At 32.3% G+C, this 11,522-nt stretch overlaps 1 long non-coding RNA gene across 1 annotated transcript; it reads left to right on the top strand.

Annotated features, from left to right (window-relative positions):
• The first annotated feature begins 2,534 nt into the window (after positions 1 to 2,534).
• On the top strand, positions 2,535 to 5,539 carry LOC128195180 (uncharacterized). Its single transcript, XR_008246753.1, has 5 exons — positions 2,535 to 2,608; positions 2,873 to 2,938; positions 3,648 to 3,709; positions 4,582 to 4,864; positions 5,067 to 5,539. It is a non-coding gene; the product is annotated as an uncharacterized LOC128195180 (long non-coding RNA).
• Positions 5,540 to 11,522: the final 5,983 nt, after the last annotated feature.

The raw sequence follows: 11,522 nt of genomic DNA, 5'->3' as shown, positions 1-11,522 counted from the left end.
AACATCAGAGGGTCCTTCGTCGTCGCACAAGGGCGACATTCTCCTCCTTCCTCTATTTCGTTTTGGTTTACTAGCAGGGAACTATTCTTCTTCATCTTCTTTGCTTCAGGTTCGCGCATCCAACCCATGTAGGGAGGTTCGACATACACACATACACATAGATCTCCACACTTGTAAGATATTGTTTGCTTTGGGCCAAGCCCTCACGAATATTCTTTTGGTACCACTCCAAAAGGTCTTTTACCAATGGAGGTATCTTATGTGTACATAAACCCATGTTCATCTCTTATTTTATCTGATGTGGGACTTTGTTGTACCCAACTACCCAACCTAGAGTTTTCTTTGTCGCGCGAGAGGTGATTGGGATAAAACCCTTCTCCTTTTCCCTTTTCCTTTTATCTCGAGGAAGCCCAAATCAAAGAGAGAGAAGGAAAGAGGCATTGTGTTAGCGCTTATGACGTTTCCAAAAGCTTTAGGCGGTGCAAATTGGTTTCACTTGATGTCGCGACCAGGAAAAGGGGATCACATTTCTGAATTTTTGCTTCGTAGAGTCGAGATGCAAAGATGGAGGCAATGCAGGATTTGAGGGTTCTTCCTTGAAATTAGGGTTCACAAATTTGGGGTTTTCTATGGTGTGGTTTTGGGGTCTCTACGTTTCTGTTTTCTCTTTGTAGGTTTCAAATGGTTTGATAGAAAAGAATGGAGATGATGGTGACTTTTGTTGAGGCACGAAGAGCTTGAACGCTGACCATGGTGCCGATTTGCGCTCGCGGTGGAGCGTCAATGGAGATGATGGAGGAAGATTAGGTTGCCATGGATGGGAGGAATAGCGTCAATGAATGATGGGAGAAGGGTTCGAGCGACGTATAGGTCGGCGACGTCGCGATGGTCACCGACGTCGACGGAGGTAATCCCTCTTTCTCTAAACCCTATTCAGTTCACAAACTCTAATCTGAAGTACACAAAATCCCTAATATATTATTTTAACTACAATGACCAATTACATTTTGTCATGTCAAAAACTAATACCCCATTTAATTTAAATAATAATTCCATGTAATAAAACAATTAACTTTAGCATATTTACTATGCAACATGTCAATATTTGTTAACGTCGTCTGTCAACACTTAACGAAAAGGGCTTAATTGTTACGATTTTTCAAAATTTAAGACCTAAATGATATCGTTTTCAACAAGAGGACCCACTTGAGATTCCTCAAAAAATATGAGGACCATCCGAGAGTTTAAACTTATTCTTAACTATACAACTTTCACTACAAGAAATATGGTTATTACATACGGATTATTATATACGGATTATAATCCGTATATTATATACATATTATATACGGATTTTGAAAAAAAAATTATATACAGATATTATATACGGATTTTTACATACGACAAATCCGTATATAAAAGTCGTATGTAATATTGGCGCGTGGTGGCGGAAAAGTTATCTAAGGATAGATCCATATATGATTCCAATTATTCGTATGTAACTATATCCACGTGTTAGCTACCATATTTATGTTTTCGAGCTTCTTTTTATTTCAACATCTTTTTACTCTTATATTTTTCAAAATTTCCTCCTTTTTTCTATTTACTCTCGTATTTTCAAAAATTTTCTCCCCCCTCCTAAATTTTCAGTTTCACTTAAAGGTACAAATTCATCCCCAAATTTCAATTTCGATTTGCCTCTAAATTTTACTTCGTACTTGCTCTCAAATATCACTTTGCATTGATCCCAAACCTGCATTTCATTTATCAAACCTAATAGTTCTTAGTGGAGCAAGTCATTATTGCGTTGTCTTCTCCATCATTGCTCATCGGCCGGCCAAAGTTCAGCAATTGCGGTCACCTATAAGGGTTTAGGAAACCAGCCTCCTTCAAGAAATTAGTACGGTCGTGGCTAGGTTTAATGCTTCGCCAGAAGTTCTGGAGAGAGAAGTGATGGTGTTGTTGAAGGCATCACCAACAAACCACACCTCGAGTCAGCGCTCTCCTTTGCAACATCTTCTACTTTATTTCAGCTATTTCAGCCTTAGAAACACCATCTTCACCGATGAGTTCTTCGATCTATGGCCTCCGCTAGAGTTTCCCTCATCTTTCATCTTTTTCTTTGATTTTAACCGTTTAAATCCTCTTTTACTCCGATTAAACACTTTCCACCGTTTAATCGGTTAACCTAGTGTTTTAAGGTTCTTTCACCGTTCGATTTAGGGTTTCCTTGCTTCATTCACAGTTTTGGTTCATTTGCTCTTGGATTCGTATCATTCCGCTGCGTTTCACTCTTTGAGGGAGCTTCGAAGGAGTCCATAGCGTGTTCGTTTGGGGTTCTTCTCTCGAAGCTTATTCCATCACCTCCCTTCGCAAGCGTGAGGTGATATCTTTATCTATTCTCTCCTAATTTGGGATTTCAATGTTAACCATCGGAATTCATTTTCACTTCTTTTTATCCCAACTTCTCTAATTTGTACCTTTTTATTATTCTTTGTTGATTCCAATGACATATTATAACTTCATTTCCTCGCAGCAGCGATGGAGGTTGAGGCCAAAAAAGCTCACTGGAAAGAATCACATTTGGACATCCATTGGTGGTTACGAGGTGGGTGGAGGATAACCAGAAACTGAGAAGGATGAAAAAAGGAATTTTGTTTTTGGTGAACATTGATGTCAATATTCTTCTACATAAAATTACTTTTTTGGTTTCACGGTAGATAATAATATCCTTTAGAATTTCGTTTTTAACTTAGTGTGTGATCCATATAGTTGATTTCACTAAGATAAGGTTACTGTTGATGTTATTATTGTGTTAGTTGTTGATTATTGCAGCCACAGATGACTGTAATTGATTTCATTAATACTGCAGATAAAAGGGTTGGCTTTCTCAACAATAAACCCGAACTGCATCTATATTCAAGGGGTTGATTATGAGGTAAATTTTCTCATTTTCTAATAAATGTATTACTACTTTTGTCAACCAAAATATAAAGAAAATGAAAGGGGTAATATGAGTTTTGTTTTCTCCCATACATTACAAAACATAGATTATGGTGTGTGGGTACTAACTCATGAAGTATATTTTAAATGTGATTCGAAGTTAAAGTCCAATTATTGTTTCTTTAATTCATTTGTATATATTGTACTATAGTGACAGTGGCTCTGGATCTCATTATAAAGTGAAGGTTATCTTCAAGGGTTGATAAAATCTACTTTTCATTTGTTTGAAATAAAGCAATATATTTGCTTTCTTATTCCTTTCCTCTAACAAAATCCAAGATGTCAACGTAACTTGTTTTTATTTCATCAATCTTTACCTTTTATCTACATGAAGATAATAACCTATAATCTCATTATGGTTCTTATATTATAGGTTTTATAAAATTATTGTGCTTTAAACTAAATTCCTTTAAAATATATAATCAAGTTATCTGTTAGAGAAACTTTTGGTAACATGCCAATATTTTATATGCATCTCTATGGTATAAATAATCTAATTAAGATAAATGACTTTGTCCATGGGTGTATTGGCAATGTTATACTCAATGGTATGTTAAGACCGTGTTCATTGAGTCAAAGCTTCTTTCTTCATTATCCAATAAGAGATTTTTATAATCTCATTAAGCAATTTGTTGGCTTTTCAGGTTTTCATGATTTAAAGTTTTAAGCCATGGAAAATCAAGCTCCTTTAATTATACCAATGCTGGTATGCATGCATTCTTTAAATAGTCTTCACAAATGAACTTTGTTTCTTTGAACTATTGTTGTTCGATAATGTAAATCCTATATTATTCTATTTAATGAATATTTATTCAAGATAAGTTTATGTTATTCTTATTGTTATAAAAGATAACTTGGACTCTCAAATTCTTAACTTCCAGGCACCTAGTTGTTTTCTTTGCATCTTGTGTAGAAGCTGATTCCAAGGATTAAATAGGTTGAGCTTTCCTTCTCATCCATTGGAGGCTATAATATACTTGTGAAAAAATGTTTGTGGTATACTTTCTTATTCTTTTGTATGGAATTTACTATGTCCAATAGCCCAATAGATCATGATCATTTAGTCCAGAAACTAATCATATGTTATCAGATAAAGAAACAATTTTAGTATGTTGTCTTTTAATTTATCGTTTCAACTTTGATAAGTTGATCCTTACTAATGACGTCAAGATAATGAAGTTTGAACTTTAATAACTTTGAAAATATATGTTTCAATCATTATAGATTCAACTATATACCCCGACATGTAGTTGAAAAAGTGTTTCCGAGGCAAGTTATCTCCTCCAATGTTTTAGAGTACATATAGGCGTGAGTATAAAATTTCGCCCCTTAAATGATTACTGATTTCTATTCTTCTTTATGTAGACTGCTTTGCTCACATAGGCCTCAATACTCCAAGGAAAAGTGTGTTAAAATCAATGCTTTTTTACTTTTATGATTATGTGCTTTTATGCTTCTATAATTATGTATTCATCTTGTTCTTTAGTGTATTCATGGTAAATTCATTTCATAATACCTTTATGCTAGTGGAGATTACATCATTGTGAACCACATACATTCATTTTGTTCATGTTTCAGTTAACACTTTGGTTATTCCAAGATATGGAGCAAGTGGAGACTAATCCTTCTTGTACTGACTTAGCATATGAGAAGGCTATTTCAGATGGTGTGGATGTTCTTGACTGTCCTGTTTAAATGTCCAAGGATGGAATACGTTTTTGCTTAAGCTATATTGATCTTATTGGGCTGTAAAGTATTTATTATTATCTGTGCAATTTTCTGTTGTTGCTTTCATCTCTAAATTGTACTAATGTATCGTGTTGTGCATGGCAGAGGCAGAACTCCTTACAGCTCCACCAAGGTTAGTATATAACAACTTGATAATTGATAAATATTGTAGGGTAATTGATTCTTATTCATTTATATATGCAAACAAATATGTAACCCTTATCTGAATATTGATTAACTCATTTGTTGTTCTTATAATATCAGTAACTCTCATGAAAATTGTAGCTCTGCTAACTCATGTTAATTGTTTGTATTTTACTTTCAGATTTTGACAGTTGGTACAAATCCTCTGCTCAATCACTTTGACATGAATGGCACGATCCTTTCACAAATACAGTGTGCTCCTTCGTCATCTTTTTCTATCTGCTTACATCCTATAGGGGTATGTTCTGTTTCAAAATCATTGCTAATTGTGTTTAGTACCAGTTGTCTGCTCAAACATGCTGACGGACTCCTTGTTACTCTCTGCTTAAGGTTTGAAGGAGTTGCAGAGTTTCCTTGAGAACTTGGGTAATTGAGTTCCTTCAATTTTCTTCTTTTTGAGGATTAAGATTCATTTGTAATTTTCTTCTTTTAATAGTTGACAACTTAAAAAGACTACTAAAATTTACTTTAGAAATTAATATGCAGAGATGTATGAGTGTAAAGTGAAAAATATAATTAAAAAATGTAATTTAGAATGGTTGAAAGAATCCTGTTAACTAGTTGCAGCGTGGAATGTACTTCTAAATCAATGAGAACAAGCATATTCTCATCTTCTAATTAAAATAGAAATTTAAAACTATATGTTTTCATTTACGATATTTAGGTTGCTTATATGAGGAAGTTGCCAAGTGGTAATTCTTGGTTCTGTTTTTTGGTTATGTAATTTTTTTTAAGTTACATTACATGACGTATATAATTTAAAATTGGAACTGCAGGTGGTGTTATGATTATGTCATTGGCATAATTTATATTAAGTTTGTATTGGCAGAGAGGAAAAGAAAAAAGAGATTGAATCATTTTGTTGGTTTGGTTTGAGAGTTAATGTGGAGTGTAATTTGGCAAAGAGGAAAAGAAAAAAGAGATTGGGTCAAAATTGGGTGATTACTAGTATAAAAGTAAGGGTGATTACTCTGTACTTTTGAAATTTGTTTGCTTCTTTATTAGGCCCATCACCTTAATTTGATGTGAAAAGTAGTTATTGTCCATTGGCATGCTATATCAACTTGAGTGTTTTTTATTTAGCTTTGTATTGTTGGTTTGCAGGATCTTGTGGAACTGTGTATATCATGCTTTGTAGTATGGATTGGTATGTTCTTTCCTCTTCATGTAATTTCTATTTTAAATTTCATCTTCCTTAACATGTTTAAGTTTTTTGTATACATTACACTATTGGTTATGTTGCAATTCAAATTACTATCATTTAAAGTCCTTTTTTAAAGTGTTCAACTGAAATTTACTTTGTGCATCAGACAAAAATATATTCATGTTTCTTTAGGGTGTTACGGTTAAGGTTTTCTCAAAGCAAGAATATTCAGATAATGTACCTATTATAGAAAGATAATGCCTACTCAAGTTCTTTGGCTTGATTCTTCACAACATTAGCAACCTCTATGGCTGATTGCTTTGATGGCTCATTTAGATGGACCAAAAATGTTATATTGTCATGCAACATTGTATTTGCATTTTATTAGAACTAACTATAATTATGCCTCTTCTTATCCCTTTGTTTTCGGATTGCCATCAAACTTGAAAAAGGTCTTCCACCCAATAATTATATGTGCAACATTTGCAGATTTATCAGCAATTGCTTTGGAGTTTCTTTCTAAGTCAGGACTTGATTTTGTTTTAGGTGTAAATTATAGTTTAAGTTAATATTCAACTCTATGTTATACAAGGACCTGTTTGTTTTAGATTTAAATTATTGTAAAAGTTAAATTTGAGTGTTATGAGATATTAATATTAAGTAGTTGTATTTATTTCTTTGAACTCTCTTTATAGAGTATTCAAATAAAATTTTCATGTTTTAATTATTTGATTTTCAACACAATTATATATTATAAATTCTTAACATTTATAATCTAGTAGTAGTTATTTAAAATTTTATGAGAAGTTTTAATGTGTAAAATTTTTAATATTAATTATATAACTATTAGAAAAAACCAATCTAATTAAATATGTTATAAATAATAGATACATATGTACATACTGTATGTAATTACATACGGATTTATCCGTATATAATATCCGTATGTAAATTACATATGAATTTATCTGTATATAATATTTGTATGTAAATTACATACGGATTTATCCGTATATAATATCCGTATGTAAATTACATACGGATTTATCCGTATGTAATATTCGTATATAATTTATATACGAATTTTTCCGTATGTAATTTAGCTACGCCTTTTTTATATATGGATTTTTATCCGTATATAATTCGTATGTAAAATCATTTTATATACGGATTTTTGATGTTATATACGGATTTTGGTGGTATGTAATAGTAATTTTTCTTGTAGTGTTTATCTAGGAATGTAAATATGGTTGATCTATTGAGCTGAATGAACTATTTATCGCCACTCACACCAAGAGCAATGACGTGAGACTTATGTAAGCTATTGTTATAGTTTAGTTACTTTACTTATTTTTTTAATATTAATTGATAAAAAATTGTTAATTCTACTAATTTATTTGAAAAATACCATGAGCAGTTTAAGGCCATCCAAGTAAACACGTCAAAAGGATTGAGTATTGAGCTCCAACAAATTCCATCAACAACAAAGATTGAATGTTCAAAGGATGTTGTTGGAGGCAAGAACAAAGGTAGAATTTATGGAATTGAAGACTTGGTTGCCAACATCTAGCACAAAGTGTCATCCCTCACTCAATGATGGCAACCTCCTTGGCTAGGTTGGGCCAAAGCTAGGAGATGTGCATGAAGGGGTGTTCATTGGATGAATGGTGCAAAAATATGGTGGTAAATGATCCAAGGATGATGAGCTAATGTATGAATGGTGTAGAAGCTCAAATCCTCTAGGAGATATGGTGGTGGTGTAGTGTTTGATGGCTCCAAGAGAGGTTAGGCCAATTCAAGGAGGAAGGTGACTAGAGGGGCCTCATGGGTTGCTCTAGTCTTGATCTAAGATGAGTAGTATGGCCAAAAATGGGCAGCATAACATTACTCAACATCAAAGATGAAATACAAGGGTGGAGACACCTCTATTTATAGGCCAATGGTGTCTCCTTCTAACCCTAAAAGCATGATCTTCCACCTTTTCTCTCATTGGCCAAAAATGAGGCCTTCTAAGGAGTGGACAAGTGTCCACAAATCCTCTCAAATGATGGGAGGACATGTGGCCACTCACAAAACACAATCCTCTCCATTCTTAGAGTGTCATGTGGCCACTACTAAAATAAAAAACTCTCAACTCCTAAGCCTAACTCAACCCCCACAAAACTGACTTGTAATGTGAGGTTTTCACCCCACTTATATATTATAATTTGACCTTATCTCTAGTCGATGTGAGACTTCCAACACACCCCTTCACGCTGAGGTATAGACATCTTGAGCATGATAGTAGAAATTAGGTGGTCCGATAGTGGCCCGACAATGGGTGGAATAGAAATTTCCAAGAAACAAGAAATATCGCTAGGATAGGCTCTAACCATGGCTCTCATACAATATTAGAAAGTGAGTTTAAGTCTAACTTAACCCCACAAAATCGGCTTATAAGGTGAGGTTTGCACCCACTTATATACTATAATTTGGCCTTGTCTCTAGTTGATGTGGAACTTCCAAGAATCCAATCCCTCTAAGGCTGTTTGCCCTGTGCAGCTATTCTTACCCTTACCCTGAAAGAACTGCAATGTCGCTTTTCATGGAGGATCCATGTTTTTTTTTCGTGGAGGATCCACTTTTTTTGTTATTTCATGTAAATGAAATATTATGTTGTTCTACCATGGAGATCTACTCTCTTTTTTTTAATGTAAATGAAATGTAGGTCTGTACAATGACATTGCACCTTTATTCCAATTTCAATTTAAGATAAAACTTAAATTATATTAGTAGTTTATTGGACTTTGGGAATGTGATTGTAGTTGGATATAAATTTTAGGACCGCGATATGTTGACAACATAATTTTAACAACAATTTGACAACATATATGTGTCAAAAGATTATTGGGTCATTTAAAATATTATTTTTTTTTGTTAAAGTTGGCAGGTAAGGGTTAATGAATTTGTTCAACTCCTCATCAGTACACGGACACGTCAATTTTGACCCAACAAGTTAATGAATAAACTCACTCAACCAAAAACACTGACAAAGAAAATGAATATGAAGAATAATTAATCAAGAATAGTTTAGTTGTATTCATTTGCTATAATTATGTACAATTCTGTAAAAAAAATTTAATAGTATAATTTTGTACAATGTCTATTCATTTGCTATAAAATAAGAATCTAAACCAAGAACACATTTCTAATGCTATAGTAATCCAAAATGTTGCAGTGTTTGAAATCTTCGGACGTTGTCCTCGTCTAGGATCGAGTCAAATATATACTTCTTCCTAAACGCAGCCAAGTCCTCTTGAAATGAACATTTTGAAATTTAGAAACAATATGAAGACAACGATAATGTAATATTTACAAATTAAAGTGAGGGAAGAGAAGTTAAGTCATGAACTACTCAAGGGAACAACTAGACTCTAGATTTTTGTCATTAATGACACATTATTTGAAGAGAAAGTCTATGAGCTAGCCTATGCATGTGAAGATCTTGAACGTAAAAGCTACTTTAAAGACATGGAAAGTGAAATATTCATAGAAAGAGTTTACAAGTTGGAAGGGGAAAATAGGTAACCACATCCATTGCACAATACAGAGTACAAAGAAAGGAAGAAACCATTGACAAACCAAAAAACCTTAGTAACGAAGCATGATACAATGTACGAATAAACAATACCTTTGGATAAAAAACGAAAATCGCTGTTGACAAAGTGACCACCGCACCCAACCGATGAAGGACCAACGACAACGACAAGAAAACGAAACCTTTCGACAAATGACGCCAACGGTGGACCCAAGCGAGACTTCCTCCCAGCACTTCAATGGCGGACCGACACACACGACTTCGTCCAGATAGAACGGTAGACCCAAGAACAAATTTCACAGCGGTGGACAAAAAGCACTTCGTTGGTGGAGCGAGAGTTTCAAATGGAAAACGAAAGACTAATGAGAGAGTTTCGTAGGGATAAATTTCACTTTGTGAAAGGCGCCAACAGGTTTCAGCATTTTTCCAAAATCACCCTCGAAAATAAAATTAACTTTTTTTAATAAATCATTTAAAACAACAAATGACAGAACGACACGTGTCGTTGTCAAATTATTGTTAAGAATATGTTGTTAATGAATCATTTTCCTAAATTTTAATCGGTATGAGTTGGTCTATGGAATTTTAAATTGAAATATATATTTGTTGAATCAGGTTTGCTTTGCAATTTTGGTTTCGACAATAAACAAAGCCTTTGAATTTTTTTCCAACAAGTGTCGACATATACTGCACAATAAATTTATTTAAATTTTCAAAGCATATCATAAATGTAAACAATATATTAAACATTAAATTATTTAATTGCATTAGAAATATTTAAAAAAAATATGTTTAAGATTAAAATATAGTATTACTATAAAGGATAATGATATTTTGACAATATTTTTATAAAAACATTTTAACATCATTTACTTATCATTTTGTAATTAGTTCAAAATTATTTCATAATTAATAATAATAATTATAAACACCAATATACACCAATGATATATAAATGATAAAGGGTGTTAACATGTTTTGAAAAAAATATTGTGAAAGTATAACTATTTTTTTGTAAATTATACATGTAGTGGGTTTCACCGCAGTTTTGGGAGACGATTGTGTCATACCTCGCTGTACTGGATTATAGCCACCTTGGTATAAGAATGGGCTTGTTTTCCACGCTAATATGACACTAATATGACACGTAAGTGTGAGTTTTCCACCTTTTGTGATTTTTTGTTAGGTGCTTTTTTATGTTTTTTATAGTGAAATATAGTCAATGTGAGTTCTTATTTAAATTAATATTAACATAAAGTTATTACGTATTAATTTAATAAAAGATTTAATTAGTAATTTGTGATTTTTTGTTAGGTGCTTTTTTATGTTTTTTTATAGTGAAATATAGTCAATGTGAGTTCTTATTTAAATTAATACTAACATAAAGTGGTTACGTATTAATCTAATAAAAGATTTAATTAGTAATTTGGTTTTATGTTTTAATTTTGGATTTAATTAAGTTTTTATTTTATTCATTCTATGAAATGTTTATATTATTAGAAAATTATCACGTGTAAGTATAAATATTTTTTTCTTCTTCAACTTTTATTCTTTATTATTTCGTTAAGATTATCTTCTTCAAATCCAACATCATCTTTTTCAAATCCAAAATCTTTGTTTTTATTGTATTTTCAAAACTAGACAAGGACTTTTAGATTTATTCTTAATATTCATGGAAAAGAATGTTGATATAGAAAAAATACCACGTCATCTTCATATATAAAATATAAAAACCAACTTATTAATTAAACATTTTATTGAAATGACACGTGATTACCTTTTAAATGATATTATTGTAAATTTAATGAAAACGATTATGTTGATTTTATATAATAAATATTGAGACTAATTAAATTAAAATAAAAA

The sequence above is a fragment of the Vigna angularis genome, chromosome 2 (genome assembly GCF_016808095.1).
Source record: "Vigna angularis cultivar LongXiaoDou No.4 chromosome 2, ASM1680809v1, whole genome shotgun sequence".
Classification (NCBI taxonomy): domain Eukaryota; kingdom Viridiplantae; phylum Streptophyta; class Magnoliopsida; order Fabales; family Fabaceae; genus Vigna; species Vigna angularis.
Note: the sequence above shows the minus strand (reverse complement) of the source record. Positions and strands in the feature narration are given on the sequence as shown.